The sequence below is a fragment of the Pongo abelii genome, chromosome 8 (assembly GCF_028885655.2).
Source record: "Pongo abelii isolate AG06213 chromosome 8, NHGRI_mPonAbe1-v2.0_pri, whole genome shotgun sequence".
NCBI classification, from domain to species: Eukaryota; Metazoa; Chordata; class Mammalia; order Primates; family Hominidae; genus Pongo; species Pongo abelii.
The window spans coordinates 51,684,129-51,705,349 of NC_071993.2; the positions used below are offsets into that span (position 1 = coordinate 51,684,129).

Below are 21,221 nucleotides of genomic sequence, written 5' to 3' on the forward strand. Positions count from 1 at the left end.
GCTCATTCCCTGAGCAACTGTGGGTACTAGAGAACATGCTGCCCCTCCACACTTCACTTCTCAACATTCTTCCTGGAATGGGAAGCCTGGCTTCATAAATTTTTTGTCTTGCTTTATTTTTTAGAGTTTTTGTTTCACAAAAGAAAACACCTCTGGTCCTGTAAATACAGAGATTTTCACAAAGAATTGAGCGTTCCCACCTCATTGCTAGACAGGTGGAGATATTTACGACAAGGGCACCTGGTGCCTGGTGAGCAGGTGCAGGGCCTGTGTGCAGCGCAATGAGACAGGGTCCAGAGAGGTAGGATGCATGCTCACAGGTGTGGGAAGGGACAGCCAGCCAGACAGTGCACCCTCTGGCTCTAGACTGCCTGGCCCAGCTGCCTAATGCCTACAGCCACATACAAATGTGCCCAGAGCAGCCAAGGCAACTTTACAAAGTGCCTGGGACTGTGTATCTCTCAAGACTAAGGGAGAAAATGTTCACTGTACTCATGACACCAGGAAAAGTGTGGGAAAGCTTTCATTAGGCAGAAAGGGAGTTGAAATAACATGAAAGTGTAGAAAGACTTTATTTCTTCTGTGTTACCCATGTGGAAACATGATGTTGCTTCCCATCCCTGCAACTCTGAGACCCCATAGGAAGAAATGTGCAATTTCATGAAGAGCTTTATGTGATCCTGGGGAAATCAACATACTTGTTTGTTAATGGGGATTGAGAGCCTTTGGAGTTTAGCCAATATGAACTCAAGCTAGGGCCTGTCATCCTTCCTCATCCCTCAAGGGAGGAAGTCATATATTAAGAAGGTGAGCTCAGAAGACATCAGAGGGGAGGACCCCACTGCCCTGGCCACCCACAGGGACCCTCCCAGGCTTTCTGTGTTGAACAGTGATAGCAGGGGCAGGCAGAGGGAACTTTGCCAGCCATGCTTCCATGGGCCACTCCTGCCCTGCCTCCTCCTCTCCAGCTGAGTTGATCCCCGAGGTTTGGCATCATCCTAGTGAAGGGAGAAAAGGGACACAGCCCTTGATCATGCAGGTGGACTGAGTTGCAGGTGGGCTGCCTTTATAAATTTTAGATTCAAGGGGTACATGTGCATGATCGTTACATGGGTATATTGTGTACTGGTAGAGATTGGGCTTCTAGTGTACCCATCACACAGATACCAAACATTGTTTCCAATAGGTAGTCTTTCAACCCTCATCCCCCTCCCACCCTCTCCCCTTTTGGAGTCCCCAGCATCTCTTATTTCCATCTGTATGTCCATGTGTACCCATTGTTTAGTTCCCACTCGTAAGTGAGAACGTGTGGTGTTTGATTTTCTGTTTCTGGGTTAGTTCACTTAGGATAATGGCCTCCACCTCCATCACATTGCTGCAAAGAACATGATTTCATTTTTTATGGATGCGTAGTATTTCATAGTGTATATATACTACATTTTATTTATCTGAGCAACCATTGGTTCCATTACTTTGCTATTGTGAATATTGCTGAGATAAGCATACTAGTACAGGTGTCTTCTTTATATAGGGATTTCTTTTCCTTTGGATAGACACCCAGTAGTTGGACTACTGAGTCACATGGTAGTTCTATTTTCAGTTCTTTGAGAAATCTCAATGCTGATTTTCATAGATGTTGAACCAATTTACATTTCCACCATCAGTGTATGAACATTTCCTTTTGTCTACATCCACAACAACATCTATTGTTCTTTGACTTTTTAAAAATAGCCATTCTGACTGGTGTAAAATGATGTTTTAGGGTGGTGCTAATTTGCATTTATCTCATAATTAGCAATGTTGAGAATTTTTTCATGTGTTTGCTGCTTATATTTCTTCTTTTGAGAAATGTCTTCATATCCTTTGCTCAATTTTTAGTAAGGTTGCTTGTTTTTTTCTTAGTTGTTTGATTTCCTTATATATTCTGGATATTAGTTCTTTGTTGGAAGCATAACTTGCAAATAGTTTCTCCCACTCTGTAAATTGTCTGTTTACTCTGTTGATCATTTATTTTGCTGTGCAGAAGCTTTCCAGTTTAATTAAGTTCCATTTGCCTATTTTTGTTTTTGTTGCATTTGCTTTTGGGGTCTTTGTCATAAATTATTTGCCTAGGCTGATATCCACATTTTTCCTAGGTTTTTTTTCTAGGATTTTTATAGTTTCAGTCTTGTTTGAGTCTTTAATCCATCTTGAATTAATTTTTGTCTATAATGAGATAGGATCCAGTTCCATTCTTCTGCATGTGGCTAGCCAATTTTTCCAGCACCACTTATTGAATAGGTGTCTGTCCTTTCCCCACTGTTTATTTTTGTTGACTTTGTCAAACATCTATTAATTGTAGGTATGTAGCTTTAATTTTGGGGCTCTCTATTCTGTTTCACTGATCTACATGTCCATTTTTTGTGCTAGTACTATGCTTATACTACAGCGTTGTAGTATAGTTTGAAGTCAAGCAATATGATGCCTCTGGATTTTTTTTTTCTTATAATTACTTTGGCTAGTTACGCTTTATTTTGTTTTATATAAACTTTAGAATTTTTTTTCTAGTTCTGAGAATAATAATGTTTAAAATTTGACAGGAATTTTGTCATATCTGTAGATTGCTTTAGGGAATATGGTCATTTTAACAATATCGATTATTCCAATTCATGAGCATGAGATGTTTTTCCGTTTGCATCATCTATGGTTTCTTTCATCAGTATTTCATAGTTACCCTTATAGAGATCTTTCACCTCCTTGGTTAAATGTATTCCTAGCTAGTTTTTTTTTTTTTTTTAGTGTGGCTATTGTAAATGAGATTGAGGTCTTGATTTGGTTCTCAGCTTCCATGTTATTGGTATATTCAAATGCTACTGATCTTTGTACATTGATTTTTATCTCATGAAACTTTACCAAAGTTGTTTATCAAGTCTAGGAGTCTATTGGAAGAGTCTTTAGGGTTTTCTAGGTATACAATCATGTCATCAGCAAACAGAGATAATTTGACTACCTCTTTTCCAGTTTGGATACCTTCTATTTCTTTCTCTTGCCTGATTGCTCCAGTCAGGACTTCCAGTACTATGTCAAATAGGAGTGGCAAGAGTGGGCACTCTTGTCTTGTTTCAGATCTTAAGGAGAATGCTTTTAACTTTTTCCCATTCAGTATGATGTTGGCTATGGGTTTGTCTTATATGGCTCTTATTATTTTGAGGTATGTTCTTTCGATGTCTAGTTTATTGAGGGTTTTCATCTATTGATCATATGATTTTTGTTTTAGTTCTGTTTATGTGGTGAATCATGTTTATTAATTTGCTGTCTTTAACCATCTTTGCATCCCTGGAATAAAGCCCACTTGACTGTGATGAATTACCTTTTTGATGCACTGCTGGATTTGTTTTACTAGTATTTTTTGGATGATTTTTGCATGTACGTTCATAAAGGATATTGGCCTGTGTTTTTACTTTTTGTTGCGTCCTTGCCTGCTTTTGGTATCAGGATGATACTGGATCCTCATCAATATTTTGGAATCGTTTCAGTAAGATTGATACTAGCTCTTCTTTGTACATGTGGTAGATGTACAAAGCTGTGAATTTATCTGGTCCTGGGAAATTTTTGTGTGTGTTTTTTTTGGAAAGTTTCTTATTACTAATTCAATTTTCTTACCCATTATTGGTCTGTTCAGGTTTTCTATTTCTTCCTGGTTCAATCTTGGGAGACTTTGTGTTTCCAGGAATGTATCAATTTCCTCTGGGTTTTCTGGTTTGTGTGCATAGAGGTGTTCATAGTAGTCTCTAATGATTTTTAGTATTTCTGTAGCAGCCCAGAGTTCAGGTACTGGCTGTGATAGGAAGGGGTGGGCTGGTCCCCTGGAGCCTGAGAACAGATCACAGGACTGAAGGGGCTGGGCTTTCCAAAGGGCTCCAGGTCACAGCTGTAGTGTCCAGGCATAGCAGGGTGGCTGTGCTGTGCACCTTTCACCCAGGAGGGCAGGAACCTTCAGCTGGGGCAATGAGCAATGGCAGTTGTTGGGCTCATGGCCCACTAGCACTTCTCTCCCAAAGCTGGATTTCGCTGTTAGGAGCTCAGGAAGGTTCCTGCTCCCTCCCTGGCCTGGGGCAGCAGAGACAAGCCTGTGGTGGAACGGGCTAATGGGCAGCCTCTGGGAGTTGGGCTCTCAGAGGAACACTGAGCTGTGGCTGTCATGCTTAGGCAGGGGTGGGCGGTCGCACTGGCAGCCTGTCACCAAAGCAAGCAAGTCCCATTTGGCAGAGAGGAGAAGCAGAGGGAAGCCATGTAGAGCATTGTCTACCCACTTCTCCTTACCACAGCTGCGGTATCTGTCTTTGGGGCACACGAAAGTGCCCAGTTCCCTTCCATGGGCAGGCAACAGTGGCTGCACCAGGCAGATCAGGGATGAAAAGCCTGTGGGATCCATGTAGGCTTGAGCAATGCCTCTGCACCATCTCCAGCAGGTTCCCTGTGTTCATCTGGAGGCCTAGGGGCGAAGAGAGGGCTCCCTGTGACTAGGATTGCAAAGGTCCATGGTGGAGTTGTGAAATTTCAGAGTTCTCTCACTTGCTCATCTCTTCCCTGCGTTAGGTTGGCCCATGGCACAACCCAGGCTGACCAGCCGACCCTCAGCCAGCAGGATGGTGCAGCGCCCATTCTTCAGCCAGTACCTGGCCACCTGGGGCTTGATGGTCACCTTCTCCAAGTGTTCTCACTGAGCCACTTGACATTGATGTCCACATCAAAGTGTCCAGTATTACACATGATGGCATCATCCTTTACCTGTTCAAAGTGCTGGCCAAGGACGATATTGACACAGCCTGTGGTGGTGATAAAGATGTTGCCCTCCTGACAGGCTTCGTCTGTGGTTGTCGGCTTATAGCCCTCCATGGCAGCCTGCAGTGCATTGATGGGGTCAATCTTGGTGATGATGACGTGGGCCCCGAAACCCCACAGGGCCTGGGCACAGCCCTTGCCCATGTTGCCATAGCCTGCTACCACCACTACCTTGCCAGCAATCATCACCTCTGTGGCCTGCTTGATGCATCTATGAGGGACTCCCAGCAGCTGGAGAGCTTGTCGAACTCGCTCTTGGTGATGGAGTCATTGACATTGATGGCAGGCACCTTCAGGATCCCATTGACCTTCATCCTTTGTGGGTTGTAGACCCCAGTCATGGTCTCCTTGGAGGTGCCTCAGATGGTCAGCAAGAGCTGTGAGTACTTGGTGTGGAAGAGGTTGGCGAGGTCACCCCCATCCTCCAGAATAATGTTGAGGGCCCATCCTTGAATTACAGTGACTGCTCGATGCACCACGGGTACTCCTTGTCCTTTCGCCTTTCCATGCGTATACTGGAATGCCAGCCTTGGCAATGGCAGCCAACACATGGTCCTGGTTGAGGAAGATGTTGCTGCTGGGGCACTCAGGGTGATGAGGGTCTCAATGTGGACGGCCATCTCCATGGTCGTGTGCAGGCAGCTGGTGATTCGGGTGCCCTCTAGTAGCTTGAAGGCCAAGTACAGTTCCTGCATGTGCATCAGGCCTGGCATCTCATTCTCCACAATGTTCAGGGCCTTGCGTCCCCAGGCGGCCAGGCCAATGTCAATAACTTTGCAGGGCAGTTTGTCAGACAGGCTAGTGATGCTTATGATGGAGACAGGTGAAGGGGACTGGGCCTTGGTCTGGAGACAGGCACTGGGTGGGTGGCTCTGGGCAGGGTCTCTCTCTCTCACGCTCTGTGTGTGTGTGTGTGTGTGTGTTTTCTATTTTCAATTTCAAGCAGATGGCCAGGCCCTTGGTATTGCGCAGGTGCTTGCAGTGTGTATTAGCTAGGGTTATCCAGAGAAATAGAACCAACAGGCTATATACAGGTATATGTAAGAGCAGATTTATTACAGGAATTGGCTCATGTGGTTATGGAGACCGAGAAGTCCCACGGTTTGCTATCTGCAAGCTAGAGAAACAAGAATGTCAGTGGTGTGACTCAGTCTGAGTCCGAAGGCCCAAGAATTAGAGGGGCGGGGGTGAGGCAATGGTGAAAGTCCAAATGCTATGAAATGAAAGTTAGTGTCCCCTAAAGATTCATATGTTGAAATCCTAAACCCCAAGGGATGGTAATGAGGAAGTGGGAGTATGGGGAGGTGATTAGGTCACCAGGGTGGAGCCTCATGGATTGAATTAGTGTCTTTATAAAAGAGGCCCCAGAGGGCTGCCTCGCCCCTTCCACCATGGGAGGACACAGGAGACACTGTTGGCCAAAAGATGCTAACAATGAACCAGAGAGCTGACTCTCACCAGAAACCTAATCTGCCTTGATATGGACTTCCCAGCCTCCAGAACTGTTTAAAATAAATTCCTGTTGTTTGAAAATTATACAGTTCATGGTACTTTCTTTAGAGCAGCCCAAATGGACTAAGACACAGTGGGAACAGTGGCCTGAAGTGAAACTCTCTTCCGTCTTGTGTTAAGATGGAAACTCCTGAGCGGTGACGCTCAGTGTCTCTGAATGAGGGAGTGGGCAGGGAGGTAGAGAAGGCAGAGGTCAGGGGGTTAGAGATGTAGCTTGCACATCACTGGACCCCCAAGGGGTGTCTAGATGGTGCCAGGCCCAGGGACTCAGCCTCACCATGGCCCTGGGACTGAAGGACCCATGCAGGCTGGACACTGGGTGATCAGGGAAGCCAAGAGGACTGCTGACCAGGGGGCTTCTGGACACAGGACTTTGGCCCAACCCTGGAGAAGGAGGAGCCCTTTGGGGTATGTGAAAAATCTCCCTAACTATCAAGAATTCCATTTTGAAATTATGAATATTTTAGACGAACCACAAACCTTGCAAAAATTTCACAGACCACTTGAGAATGTGGCCCCAGCTTGGGGTGTTCACTTCTTCTATCAGCTGGAGAATTTCCATGGAAAGTATAGGAAAGCCTGCCTTAGGGTCCATATGGGAGATCCCAGCCTGAGCCTGGCTACAGGCTGTGCAGAGGCAAGACCCAAGAGGAGACCAGAAGGACAGGGCTGTAGCGACTGTAGGTTGCTGGCTCATGATCACAAGGGCAGCCAGGCCTCAGCAGGACCAGACATTGGAAAGCCCACAGGACCCTGCTTGGGGTCTCCTTCAGGTTTCCCTGCTCCCTGGGCCATGCGGCCTCAGCTCTGCCCCTTCCCTCCCTCTGCACCTGCTCCCTTCTCCCCATCTCTGCCTCTCTGTGTACTTGGCTGCTAATAGCTCTGCAGTCTGCGGTTGCTTGTCCTCTGTTCAGATGACCCCATGGCCACGTTGCTGGGGAGAGATTCTGATCCCATAGTCTGGGTCAAGCTGTCCATGCCTGATCTGACCACCAAGGTCATACCATACAATCAGGGCTGCTGCTGGATCCAGCATGGCGTATGGGGAAGTCTGAGGGTGTGGCAGTGGGTGGAGCAGGTGCCTCCAAAATTGTCTCCAGCATGTGGAGGAACCTGCCCATCTGTGTCTCCATGAGTGGCCCCTGTCACCTGCTTCCTTCACTCCTGCTCCTGATGATTCCACGAAGCTGAGCCACATGAGCCAGTGAGCATCCCTCTGCTGCCCTCACTGCCTCAGCACCGCCCCTTCCATCAGGCCCCACTCCTGCCTGCTGCCTGCAGCCTACCCAGCTCAGAGACCAGGGCTGGGCCTGGGCAGAGGGGATGAGGGAGTCCCATGCCTTATGTGCAGGAAATGTGGGTCTGGGCTGTTAACAGCAAAGCCATTGTATTTGTCCACTAGGCTGTTAACAGCAAAGCCATTGTATTTGTCCACTAGGCGGCCAGAACAAAGTCCCACGCACTGAGTGACAAAAAAATAGACATTTTTTCCTCAGAATTCTGCAGGCTGCAAGTCCAAGGTCAAGGTGTGGGGAGGGTCGTTTCCTCCGAGTCTCATGGAGCCAGGTTTGCTGATGGCCGCCTTCCTCCTGTGTCCTCCCATGCTTTTCCCTCTGTGCATGTCTGTTTCCTACACTGTTCCTGTAAGGACAACAGTCGTACTGGATTAGGGCCCACCCTAATGACCTTGTTTAATTTAACCTTTACAAATCCTCTCCAAACACAGTACAGCTGCATTCTGAGGAACCAGGGGTTGGGACTTTAATATATAAATTTGGGGAGGACACAATTCAGTGCATGCCAGGCTTTATCAGCAGCACTGCCCTCTCTAAGTGGTAATTTCTAAAAGACAATGGAGCTCTGGGGAAAGATCCCAACATGTTTTGAAGCCAAAAGACCCCAGTTCCGGCTGGACTGCATCGTTATGGGTAGTTTGGGGGCCACAGCTGTCCAGAGTGAATGAGATTCCACACATCCCCCCTGCACAGCACACCCGGGGGCTCCTCCATGGCTGCTCCTGCAGGATGAGCTCCAGGCATTTGATGCCATGCTCGGTCAGAACCCTATGGCTCAGGCCAGCCTGCAATACTGGAGGGGACCTTAGAATCTCGTCATTTCCTCTGACAAGTGAGGAGCCAGGGTAGACCATGTGGGTGCTCTCATTGTTCGGGGGCAGTGACCCCCTGCTCATGATCCCTGTGGAGGTTCTGGGCTCCAGGGACATCCAGGCCAGAATGCCCAGCAGTTTAGCTTATGAGTCCAAAGGTAACCTGGGGGTCTCAAACTCACGGATACAATTATTGCAACCAGAAATTCTGGTCCTTCCTTCCCTATATCCCTGCTTCTGTGGGTGGGTGGGGGCATCCCAGGAGGAAGACTCTTGCTCAGAGAGCAGATGGTCCTGGAGGTGTTTGTTTGACAGCTGGGACTCTATTAAGGGGAGGGTGGCCCGAGCTCAGGCTGTCTCAGAAACGGGAAGGAACAAAGTCTGCAGAAGCTCTACCCTGGGGCCCAGGGGATAGCAGGCACAGGGGCTGAGAGGCATCTCCCATTTACCCTCCCCCCAGGGTCTTCCTGTCTTGGTGGCCTCAGACATCAGTGGCACAGGAGCCTCCCTGAGGACTGGGATGAAGATGAGAAGGGGGTGGTGATAGTCCATTGTTCCAGGAGACACATGTGTTACTTTTGTTTACTAGGCCAATGTTACAAACTGATTTTACAACAATGTTTGCAGAGTCATGGAACAAATACCATGGAGCAGCACCTAGCACACAGGAAGGCCCCCTGCCCTGGGCATCTGTGGGAAACCAGGGCCCCAAGTCTGCAGTGAGCTGGTGCAGAAACTCTGAGCTGAGGAGCCAACATCATACCCATCTGCAACTGAGAGAACCTGCCAGCCTCCAGCAAAACCAAACAGGAAACTCTCCCCGGGAGACACCATCCTCATCCAGGGGAACCAGGATTCTCACGGAAAATCATTGCCTATTGAAGAGGAGCTCAGAGGAAAAACTGCCAGGTATCCCAAAGAGAGGCAGCAGATACAAGAAACAAGGAGATTCAAGGCCCAGAAAGTAAAGAGAATAGAGTGATCCAAAAGGAACATTGAAATAAGGGTGTTTAAAATGTTCAAAAAAGATAAAGGAATAAAACTATATGACAAGAACAGGTAATTATGACAAATGCAGAGTTTTAAAAGGACCAAAGTTCTAAAATGCATTAATGAAAAATGAAACACAACCAGAAAGTTTAAGACAAAAAGTGGAATAACTCCAAAGACAGACCTGAGCAGCATCGGCCCTGCAGCACCACTGACCAAGACGGAAACCAGAAACCGGACATTGTGTGCTTGGAGCAGATAAGGAGTGTCTAGCAGGGCAGGTCACTCCAGCATCCTCAGCTCACTCCAGCATCCTCAGCTCACTCCAGCATCCTCAGCTCACCCTACCATCCTCAGCTCACTCCATGCTCAGCTCACCCCACCATCCTCAGCTCACCCCACCATCCTCAGCTCACCCCACCATCCTCAGCTCACTCCACCATCTGCAGCAGCCAGGGGTTGAAGGAAAGACAGCAGAGGTGACACATGCATGCTCAGACACACACATGCACACATACAAACACATGTAAACACAAACACACACACACACATAGGCAAACACACACACATAATACTCACACACATGCACATTGACACACAGGCAAACATACACCCCCAAGCACACGCACATACACACACACAAGCAAACACAGACACACATACATATACGGTTTAAATTGGCTGACTTGCCGGGCCAGAGTGAACACCAGTGGAGGAATCTGATAGCTGTCTGCTGTGGGGCACATTCAGGGGGCTGAGGCTCCAGGAGGGCTGGGGGACATTGTGCAGGCCATCCCCTGTGGACAAGGCAGGACACGTTCCTCGGCCTGTACAAGGGGAGTCAGAACAAGTTCATGTCAGAGACCAGGGAAGCCTTCACTTTACCTGCTGTAGAGCACTGGGTTGCTCAAAGCCTCTGACTGATACTCACGCTGGACAGCTTCTGTAGGTTAATTTCCCTTTTGCACCACAATGACTAATTCTAATCTCCCAGCCTCCACTCTCACCACCTCCCCCACACCTGACCTAGAATCTCACCTCCAGCTAAACAGACACCTTCCCCACAACAGTGGGAGGATGCCCACTCTTCTCCCACACGCCCTGGTTCCCTGAGCTTTCCTCTGAGTACCCTGACAGAGACGGCCTTCGCCTTTGTTTCCCTTCCTAACGGAAGTTGGAAGTCGAGTCTCCAGTCAGGCCCTGGCTCCCACGCCCCTCCCTCTTCTTTCCTGCCTGATCTTTCCCTCTTTCTCCTGTGTCTTCACACTCTCCTCTCCAGGACTCCCAGAGCGCACGCTCCTTGTCTCCTGGCCCTCACCCCTTCCAGTACAGCCACCACCCCTGCCCCCACCCCACCCCTGTTGCCCGAGGGAGCTGTTTGCCTCCCTCCTACCCTCCAGGGCAACCCGCTGACCCCCAGCACCATCCACATCCTGCAGTGGCCTGAAGTGGCCCCTGTCTGTGAATCTCATCAGCCACTGGTCAGAAGTAGCCTGTGCTCTTCTGTCTTCTGCAAACCCCTGGCCCTGCCTTTCCCAGCGGGGTGCTCCCCTGGTTCTCTGAGTGTCTGCTCTCTGCCTTGGATGGCCTTGGCTTCTCTCTGGGCAGCTCTCAGGTATATCTGTGGCTTTACTATTACCCCTGGGATGGTGCCCGAGGCCGTGGCTCCACCCCCATCCTCCTCTTGAGTTCCAGAACTTTCTCTCCAATTGCCTACTCAAGAGTTCCCTGAGATGTCTGAGGTCCAGTGGTCCAGATGCAGAGATGAGGATGCCTGCTGTCATCCCCTCGGGAAATGCTCTTAGGAGGCCAGGGAGGATCAAGGGAAGGACAGGGAGCCAGCGGGGCCCAGGAAGCCACACAGTGAGGCCCTGGCATCTGCTCAGGGGCAGTGAGCACCACACGGGCACTCTCCAGTCACTGAGCTGGGCAGTGGGGGATGGAGTCTCCAGGCACTGTCTGGGCTCCTGTATCTACAGGGCATTCCTCAGAGAAAGGTCACAGAACCCGCCCTTTATGAGCAAAGCTCAGACAATGGGGAGGAAGGATGGGACCCTGGCAGAGTCCTGCCAGCAACCAGCACAGAGAAGAGACTCAGCATGCCAGCACTGGCCCGCTGTCCCTTTCTGAGGAGAGCATCCCTCCATCCATACCGTTGCTGAACAGAAGCCAAAAGCCCCAGATCCCTCCTGGCCCCTCCTACTCCACCCTGTCATCCCTCTTCCTTTTCCACCTCTCCTGTGCTAGGCTGGCCTCTCTGCATCCTTCCTGCTCCCCGCAGACCACGACAGTCTCATCCCCTCCTTATTCTTCCCCTCGTCTCCCACATCCATTCCAGCTGTGCACAGCTGTGGGCTTCTAGGATCTGCATTGGATCATGCCTTTCTCCGCACGCCTGTCGACACCTCTTCAACGTGCTAAGGCTGACCTCAGACCCTTTGGGCTCACTCACTGGAATGCAGCCTGGCTAGGTACCCAGCACCCCACCTACACGCCTCTTCCACCACCCTGTCCCCTGTGGAAACACGCTCACCAATGCACTATGCTTCTCCTGCTATGAGCCTGTAGGTGCATCTCCTCTCTTTCTGGCTGACATTTATTCATTGAGGAATCAGCTGGTGCCCACTACTTAGAAGGAACAGGCTGGACACCATGCTCAGTCCCCAGGTACACACACCCCATGCACGTATGCCCTGACCCTGTGTGCACATGCTTCATCCTTCTGCACATACTCCATCCTCATGTACACACACAGCATCCCTGTGCACACACTCCACCCTCGTGCACACATGCTCCCTCCTGTGCACACATGCCTTGCCTCTTGCATCCACGCTCCATTCCAGTGCACAATCACCCTGTCCCATGCACTCACCCTGTCAGTGCAGAAGGGCCCTCAAGTTCTCCCTTACCTCACTTTCACTTCCCGCCATGCCCATCCCCATGCCTCCACCCCCAACCTCCACCTGGCTAACTCCTATGACGCTTGTGATTCTCCAGGGCCCAGCGGAAGGTTCCTTCTTCACAGCAGCCTCCTCCAACACCCAGGTCCCAAACTAGACTACACCACACCCTTTGTGCTCCAAACAGCATCCTCCTGTACTCTTCTCTCTGTGTTCACAGGACTGTGTTGATAGTCTGTGCTCCTCCCAAAGCCGGGGTCTCCATGGTCAGCATCTGACACTGAGCTCAGGGTCCAGAACAGGGAGTGCCTGTCACTTTGTGAGGCAGGAGTGTGACATGTGGCTGGGGATCTTGGGAACCCACAGAAATGAACCCCGGCTAGGTGCCAAGCACCCAGGCACACGCCTCTTCTGCCACCCTCCTTGTGTCCTGTGTCCCCCCAGGGCCCTCAAGAGTGGGAGGAAGGGAAGGTTACAAAGATTTCTCCCTCAAGAGTGGGAGGAAGGGACCTAGCACTCAGTGCTCAGTCTTCCAGGCTCTCTACGGCTCCAAAGCTGGTACAGCTCAGTGGGGCTCGGGGGACTGCATGGTTTCAACACCCTCTTCTGGTCTGTCTCGGTGACACCATGGGGTCAAGCTTGACTGGGTAATCTGGAGGGGAGGATCCCTCTGGATGGGACAGAGGCTCACAGCCAGGTCTGCCAGCTGCCCCAGTGCCCACCTGGAGTGAGGAAATACCACTCAGGAGGGGAAACAGGCTCAAGGCAGGATGTGGGCACAGGTTGGTGGATGAGGGGTGCCAGTGTGGGTGTGGGGACAACAGAACATGCCAGAGGCCCTTGGTGACAGGGGACGTGACGAATGATGATAAAATGGTTGGCTGATCCAAGGGGTCCCACAGGAGCAGGCGGGGGTGACTTGGGCCTCAGGGCTCTGGGCTGGATTTAAAGTACACCCAGCTGATCCCAAAGGCATCTGGGGTTTGGAACCACTGATGTGGAGGGGCAGGAAGCGCCGGCCCAGGAGACTGTCCTGGGGAACAGTTCCAGGAGGCAGAGGGGAGACCAGAAGGAATGGTGAGGGGCACTGGGGATCCCAGTAGCCAGGAGAGGAAGGAGATTCGGAAGGATTATGGGTCATGGGCTGCAAGAGCTGGTGAGACAGGCCTGAGGAGGGGATGTGAGCGCAGATGGGGAAATGGCCAGAGGGGCCACCCTCTCCCACAGCCTCACTGTGCCCTGTGGGCCTCAGCGGCTGTGTCTACCGCTCTTGGCAGCACTCCCTGGATCGTGTCTTGGTCTGGGGGCTGGCATTTGTCTCTGGGCTCTGCCCGGGGCTCCCCACACTATGGCTCCTTTGAGGGAGCCCATCTCAGTTCACCTTCATAACTGGACTTTAGCCAGACCCTTCTGGAAGGGACCCACCCCCTCCCCCAGACTCATTGTCCCCAGACACCCACACGTGGCTTGGTGTGGGCACGCCCCTATGGGCATGGGTGGGGAGTGGCTGAGATTCTGAGAATGCCACCAGTGAGGGCACCTTTGTCCTCGCCCACAGGACAGGGCTCCCAGAAGGGTAGCGAGCCCGGGTGCCCAAAGGCCTGGAATGGGCCCTTCATCAGTCCCGGGGCACGGAGACAGCTTCCATCTTCCTCTCTGGAGGGCATCTCACAGCACCATGTGCAGGACGGCTCCCAGCTCTGGGGGCAGCTCTGGGCAGTGGCTACATGCCCTGGGCATGGCTGCCTCCCCTGTCCTAGCTGGCCCAGCTAGTCCCTACCAACCCCAGCCCACACCTCCAGGAACAGCCTGGGGATGCTATGTGCTTAGAGCAAAGGGCACTGGACTGGGGGTCAGGACAATGAGTGCTTCGCATCACAGGACATTCTTGTCTGTTACCTCCAAGGTTGCACTGGATGAGAAAACAAATCACTCCCCACCCAGGGTGTTATTTCCTCAGGGCTCCAGGAGCCATGGGGGTTCTGGGAGTCCCATGGCAGCCTTCCTGAGATGAAGGGGCTGGTCCTGGAGGTAGGATATGTTTGATGAATGGTGGAAAGGAGACAACTGGTTAGGAAGTGGCATGGGGAGGGTGGTGCTGGGAAAACATTCCTGGCAGGGACCCCAGGGTGGGCAAATCCTGGAGTGGCAAAAGTTAACTTCTGCCCAGGAGGATTCCTCCTTCTCTTGGCAGCCAACATCTCCTGGGGGCCCACAGGAGAGCAGGAACCTGCAAGCCCAAGAGACCTGGGGGACTGCAACTGTGCTTCCCACAAGAGGTGTGTTTTGGGCAAATTTTCTCAACCATGGAGGCTCCGTTTCTTATTCTCATACACCGAACCCATCCCTACTTCTTGGGAATGATTAAGTGGTGTCTAGACATGGCCATTCCAGTGAAGGGAAGCTGCTGTCACTCTGCATCCTTTGCTGAGCTCCCCATTGTGTCAATTGTGTACAAGCTGCACAATAAATGGAAGAGACACAATCTTTTTGATGTGATCAGGGTCTAGTAAAAACAGTGGAGAAACCCTGTGTCCTCTAAAAATACAAAATTAGGCGGGCGTGGTGGCTCATGCCTGTAATCCCAGCTACTCAGGAGGCTGAGGTAGGACAGTCACTTGAACCTGGGAGGCGGATGTTGCAGTGAACGGGATCGTGACATTGCACTCCAGCCTGGGCAACAAGAGCAAAACTCTGTCTCAAAAAAAAAAGGATTATGAAAATGTCTGGGCATGGTGGCTCACCCCTGTAATCCCAACGCCTTGGGAACCCAGATGGGAGAATTGCTTGAGTCCAGGAGTTCAAAACCAGCCTGGGCAACATAGTGAGACTTGTCTCTCCAAAAATATATATATATATATAAAATAAAATATATATATATATAATTAAATATATATATATTTAATTAATTATTTATTTATTTTTGAGACAGGGTCTTGCTCTGTCACCCAGGCTGGAGTGCAGTGGCGTGATCTCGACTCACTGCACCCTCTACCTCCTGGGCTCAAGGGATTCTCCTGCCTCAGCCTCTCGAGTAACTGGGATTACAGGCATCTGCCACCACACCCAGCTAATTTCTGTATTTTTAGTAGAGACGGTGTTTCACCATGTTGGCCAGGATGGTCTCAAACTCCTGACCCCAAGTGATCTGCCCACCTCAGCCTTCCAAAGTGCTGAGATTACAGGCGTGAGCCACCGTGCCAGGCCAAAAAAAATTTTTTTAAACTTAGCTGGGCTACTCAGGAGGCTGAGATGGGAGGATCCCTTCAACCCAGGAGTTCAAGGCTGCAGTGATCTGTGATTAGGCCACTGCACTCCAGCCTGGGCAACAGAGCAAGACACTGTCTCATGAAAAAATATTTTAAAAAAGAATGATGAAAATGTAATATGTCATTTGGGAACATGTCCTAATAATGTAATAACATATATATGTAGAATAAGTTCATTTCTATAAAGCAAGCATATAATTGTATAAGAGTACAAAAAAATGGCCAGGCATGGTGGCTCATGCTTGTAATCCCAGCATTTTGGGAGGCCGAGGTGGGTGGATCACCAGAGGTCAGGAGTTTGAGACCAAATTGGTCAACTTAGTGTAACCTTGTCTCTACTAAAAATATAAAAAAATTAGCTGTGTGGGCATGGTGGCAGGTGTCTGTAATTCCGGCCACTTGGGAGGCTGAGGTGGGAGAATTGCTTGAACCTGGGAGGCAGAGGATGCAGCGAGCCGAGATCGTAGCACTGGACTTTAGCCTGGGCGACAGAGTGAGACTCTGTCTCAAAAAAAAAAAAAAAAAAAAAAAAAAAACAAAGAGTAGAATAAACCTGGTATCATATATGTAGCACGCATATTACCAGTGATCATCTTTGTGATTCTATGGGAATATGGGAAATCCTCATTTTCTACATTACATATTTACATGATGCTTGAATTGAAGAGAAAACCAATACGGATATATTTTTAATTGTGGTTGTGGAGGGCAGTACTAGCTTATTCAAAATTATTCCTAGTAAAGGGCTACTCAAAATTTACTGGTTTGAAAACTTTGTTATCATATGATAATTGAGAGCATTTGGGAACTCTTATAGCAAGTTGACATTGCCCAGACTTCCAGAAGTGTCATCAGTAGATGGTTCTTGTTGAACAGGGTATAGATCACCTTGGGTTACTGAACTTGCATGGCTAGTTGCATGTAAACTAGTCACATGCAGTAAAACCACGTATCACACCAGGCGCAGTACTCAGACCTGTAATCCCAGCACTTTAGGAGGTCGAGGCGGGCAGATCATCTGAGGTCAGGAGTTAGAGACCAGCCTGGCCAACATGATGAAAACCGTTTCTACTAAAAATACAAAAATTAGCCAGGTGTGGTGGCACATGCCTGTAATTCCAGCTACTTGGGAGGCTGAGGTGGGAGAATCGCTTGAACCTGGGAGGCAGAGGTTTCAGTGAGCCAGACTGTGTCACTGCACTCCAGGCTCAGTGACAGAGAGAGCCTCCATCTCAAACAAAACAAAACAAAAGAGGGATGCCAAATCAAACATAAAATTACAGATATCTATCATAGGATAGCCGGGCACGGTGGCTCACGCCTGTAATCCCAGCACTTTGGGAGGCCGAGGCAGGCGGATCATGGGGTCAGGAGATCAAGACCATCCTGCCCAACATGGTGAAACCCCGTCTCTACTAAAAATACAAAAATTAGCCAGGTGTGGTGGTGGGTGCCTATAGTCCCAGCTACTCAGGAGACTAAGGCAGAAGAATCACTTGAACCCGGGAGGCGGAGGTTGCAGTGAGCTGAGATTGCGCCACTGCACTCCAGCCTGGGCAACAAGAGCGAAAACTCTGTCTCAGAAAAAAAAAAAAAATAAGAAATCTGTCATAGGATTATATGAGGAGACCAGTTTTATTTATATAGGAACTACCTATCCTTTGACTAGATCTCTGAGCTCTGGGCAGAGCCCACACTGAATCCTCAGTCTCCAAAAAGGGAGAATTATTGTGAGGCTAGACCATGTGATGCTTTTTCAGTGCACTTAAAATTTTTTTTTAAACGAAGACACTTCTAATGTCTAAACTACACTCTTCCTTAAAAACCAGAGTAGGCTTTGGTGCAATAACTCTTTTAGTCAGTAAGTCAGGTAACACAATACAAAAGCAAGCAGTTTAAGAGCTGAGATGAACTTATCTGCTTACACTCTTGGGGTTTCATAAGGAAAAACAGGTTTCTCCCCAAAAGGGAGTCTGGCACCTTCTCTGCTCTCTTGAAGGAAAGCCAGGCTATTATAAACTTTATATAATACTTTAGGTCCCTCAAGCAGCAGAGGGTGCAAGAGAAAGGAGAGACAGCAGAAGTAAATGAAAAAAAACAAAAAACAAAAAACAGAACTCAGTCAACTGAGAAAAAAAAAATCTTTAGCTAAAATAAAAAAAGAGAGAGAGACAAGGTCCTAGGAGAAAGAAAAATATGTGAAGGCCTTTTCAATACAAACACACACACATACACACACACACATGCACAAACACATACACACACACATCTTGGATGTTAGCTTTTAGTTAAGTTGACTTTTAATCATTGAGCTCCTTTAAAAAAATCTTTTTAAATCTCATTACCATAATTCAGTTAGAACAAATTGCTGCTATTTCAGAAGTACCAAGTATCAAACCAGAAATGGCTTGATTTAGGAACCACACCCAAGCTGTCGTGCTGGAAAAAAAGAAGCCAGAGCCCTTAGCTATGGAACTGCAGTGTGGAGTGACAGCCATTGCTCTTTCAGTTTGGCCTGGCTAGCAAAAAGGTGGCCTTGTTATGTAAATAAAGCCCCTTAAGTAGTCAAAATAAAAAATCTTCCCTGTTTTTTTTTCCCCTTTTTTGGCTGTTTTTCTCCCCCACCACAGTGTGGGAATTTAGCCACTTCAGAGGTCTCATTCCCCATAATTTGGAAGTTTCCTTCGGATTTGATCAAGTCGGATAGAGTTGATCAATCCCAATGGGAAAAAGACTGAAACAACAACAAAAACAGAAACAAACAACAACAACAAAAACAATTAAGCAAAACAAAATGGCACAACTTATCCAACTACTGAGTGCTCTAATGGTAAAGAGAAATTACAACCAGCTGGTTGTTTATCTTAACTTTAGCCAAGACAAACCCCAGTTTAGTTACCATAAGGGATGGGTCTCAGGCTGAAGACTGCTCTTTATCATCCTAGTGTAGCAGGATGAGCTGCAGACAAAACTCCTCAGACACCTAATTAAAGAAGGAAGGGGTTTATTTGGCCGGGGGCATCGGCAAGACTCCTGTCTCAAGAGCCAAGCTCCCCAAGTGAGCAATTCCTGTCCCTTTTAAGGGCTCACAACTCTAAGGGGGTGTGTGTGAGAAGGTCGTGATTGACTGAGCTAGCAGGGAGTACATGACTAGGGGCTGCACGCACCAGTAATTAGATTGGAACAAAACAGGATAGGGATTTTCACAGTGCATTTCTATACAATGTCTGTAATCTATAGATAACATAACCGATTAGGTCAGGGGTGGATCTTTAACTACCAAGCCCAGGGTGCGGCGCTGGGCTGTCTGCCTGTGGATTTCATTTCATTTCTGCCTTTTAGTTTTTACTTCTTTCTTTGGAGGCAAAAATTGGGCATAAGACGATATGAGGGGTGGTCTCCTCCCTTACTAGAAACAGGAAGAAACTCACATTTGTCTTCCTCATTGGAAGCAAGCCCAAACTCCATAAAGGAGTTACCTCCATTTCATCATCATCAAAGCAGGAAAAAGTTGCCTTTCATGGTTGGAAGATAGTAAAACTCCAAAAAAAAAGGAATTGTATAGCAAAATAAACTTTAGATCTTGACCAAATTTTGAAAGATCAGTGATTCTCTGGAGGGGGTGCTTCCAGGACTGTCTCAGCAAATTATCCTATTGGTTTGAGCCACAAAGATAGTTCAAGCTGGTACCAAGCACTGATAGGAAATTTGTCAAAGGTCAGGGGAGCCTCCACCCAGAATCCCTTCATGGTTGCCAAAATGTGAGCCTTGAATATCTGAGAAAGGTCTCAGTTAATTTAGAAAGTTTATTTTGCCAAGGTTGAGGATGGACACCTGTGACACAGCCTCAGGAGGTCCTGATGACATGTGCCCAAGGTAGTCAGGGCACAGCTTGGTTTTATACATTTTAGGGAGACATGCGACATCAATCAATATATGTAAGATATACATTGGTTCTGCCAAGAAAGGTGGGACAGCTCAAGCAGTGAGAAGGCTTCCAGGTCACAGGTAGGTGAGAGACAAATGGTTGCATTCTTCTGAGTTCCTGATTAGCCTTTCCAAAGGAGGCAATCAGCTATGCATTTATCTCAGTGAACAGAGGGATGACTTTGAATGGAATTGGAGGCAGGTTTGCCCTAACCCATTTCCAGCTTGACTTTTCCATTTAGCTTAGTGATTTTGGGGCCCCAAGATTAATTTTCCATTCAGTGTGTGTGTGTGTGTGTGTGTGTGTGTGTGTGTGTGTGTGTGTATGCATATATATGTGTGTATATATACACACACACACAGACAAATAAAATGAAAAATCTCATTAAGAACAGCAAGCAGGCTGGCAGTGAGCCAAGATTGTGCCACTGCACTCTATGCACTCTAGTCTGGACCAGAGAGCAAGACTCCGTCTCAAAAAAAAAAAAAAAAAAAAGAACAGCAAGCAGTATGGTATTTTTAACTTGCCCTTTTCTATTCTCATCCCCTCCTCGTTGGCTCCACTGCAGCCTTGAAAATTAACAGCCCATAATTACAGTGAAGACCAATAGCCTGGCAGCCACTGGAAAGACAGAATGGGACTGGATTTCCTTCAAAGCCTCATTCCCAGAGAATTGTCATTTGACTTGCCTGGTGGTTTTCAGAAACATCCCACTGCCAGGATGTCTTTATTTGTCCTAAGAGCTCACTTAATGAAAAAGCCTTTTCCTTGAGGGCATTTGCCAAAAACATTTAAAGGCCGTTATTCAAGCTGGTGCCTGTATGAAGTTGTAGATAACATTTTGGGCAGACAATAGGCTAACTAAAAAGCTTTGAAAGAAAAACAGGAGAATGAGATGTCCATAAGGGCTTTGAAAATTCCAACAGAATGATTCTTGGGAATCTATGAGGCTACTCCCAAGTGTAGGCCTGCGTACATGTTCAGTAAAGACCTGGGAAGGCTCAAGGCTCTCACCTCTGACTGACCTTGAGGCTCTGGGGAAGCAGGAAGTGAAGGCTAAGGCAGAGATGTAAACTGCCTGGCTGAGTGTTGAAGAGTAGCCCCAGACTACAAAATTATTTCAGAAAGCTCATTAGACACTGAACAATAACAAACAGCAACAACAAACAAGGGGTATAGAATCTGATTTCCAGAGTTGTCACATTAGATCAGGGGTCCCCAAGCCTGTGGGCCATGGACTAGGTCCATGGCCTGGTGAGGAACTGGGCCACACAGCAGTAGGAGCAATGAGCAAGCAAGTGAAGCTTCATCTGTATTTACAGCTATTTCCCATCACTCACATTACTGCCTGAGCTTTGCCTGCTGTCAGATCAATGGTGGCATTAGATTCTCATAGGAGCACCAACCTTAACGTAAACTGAACATGTGAAGGGGTCTAGGCTGCACACTCCTTTTGAGAATCTGATGCCTGATGATCTAATGCAATTCCCCTGCAGTGTGTGCATCTGTCACTGTCTCCCATCATTCCCAGATGGGCCTCTAGTTGTAGAAAAACTAGCTCAGGGCTCCCACTGATTCTACATTATGGTGAGGTGTATAATTATTATATATTACAATGTAATAATAATAGAAATAAAGTGCACAATAAATGTAATGTGCCTGTGCTGGGCGTGGTTGCTCACGCTCATGAT

The 21,221-nt window shown here is 48.3% G+C and overlaps 1 long non-coding RNA gene and 2 pseudogenes across 1 annotated transcript in view; 1 reads left to right on the forward strand and 2 right to left on the reverse strand.

The window, feature by feature from the left end:
• Positions 1–21,221, forward strand: part of LOC100937133 (geranylgeranyl transferase type-1 subunit beta-like) — a 382,799-nt pseudogene that overhangs the window by 170,755 nt on the left and 190,823 nt on the right.
• Positions 4,559–5,615, reverse strand: LOC134761983 (adenosylhomocysteinase-like; annotated as a pseudogene).
• LOC129048219 (uncharacterized) overlaps positions 10,127–21,221 on the reverse strand; it is a 54,572-nt gene continuing 43,477 nt past the window's right edge. The window contains exon 3 of the long non-coding RNA XR_008510391.2: positions 10,127–10,260. This is a non-coding gene — a long non-coding RNA (uncharacterized LOC129048219). The remainder of the gene's footprint in view (positions 10,261–21,221) is intronic.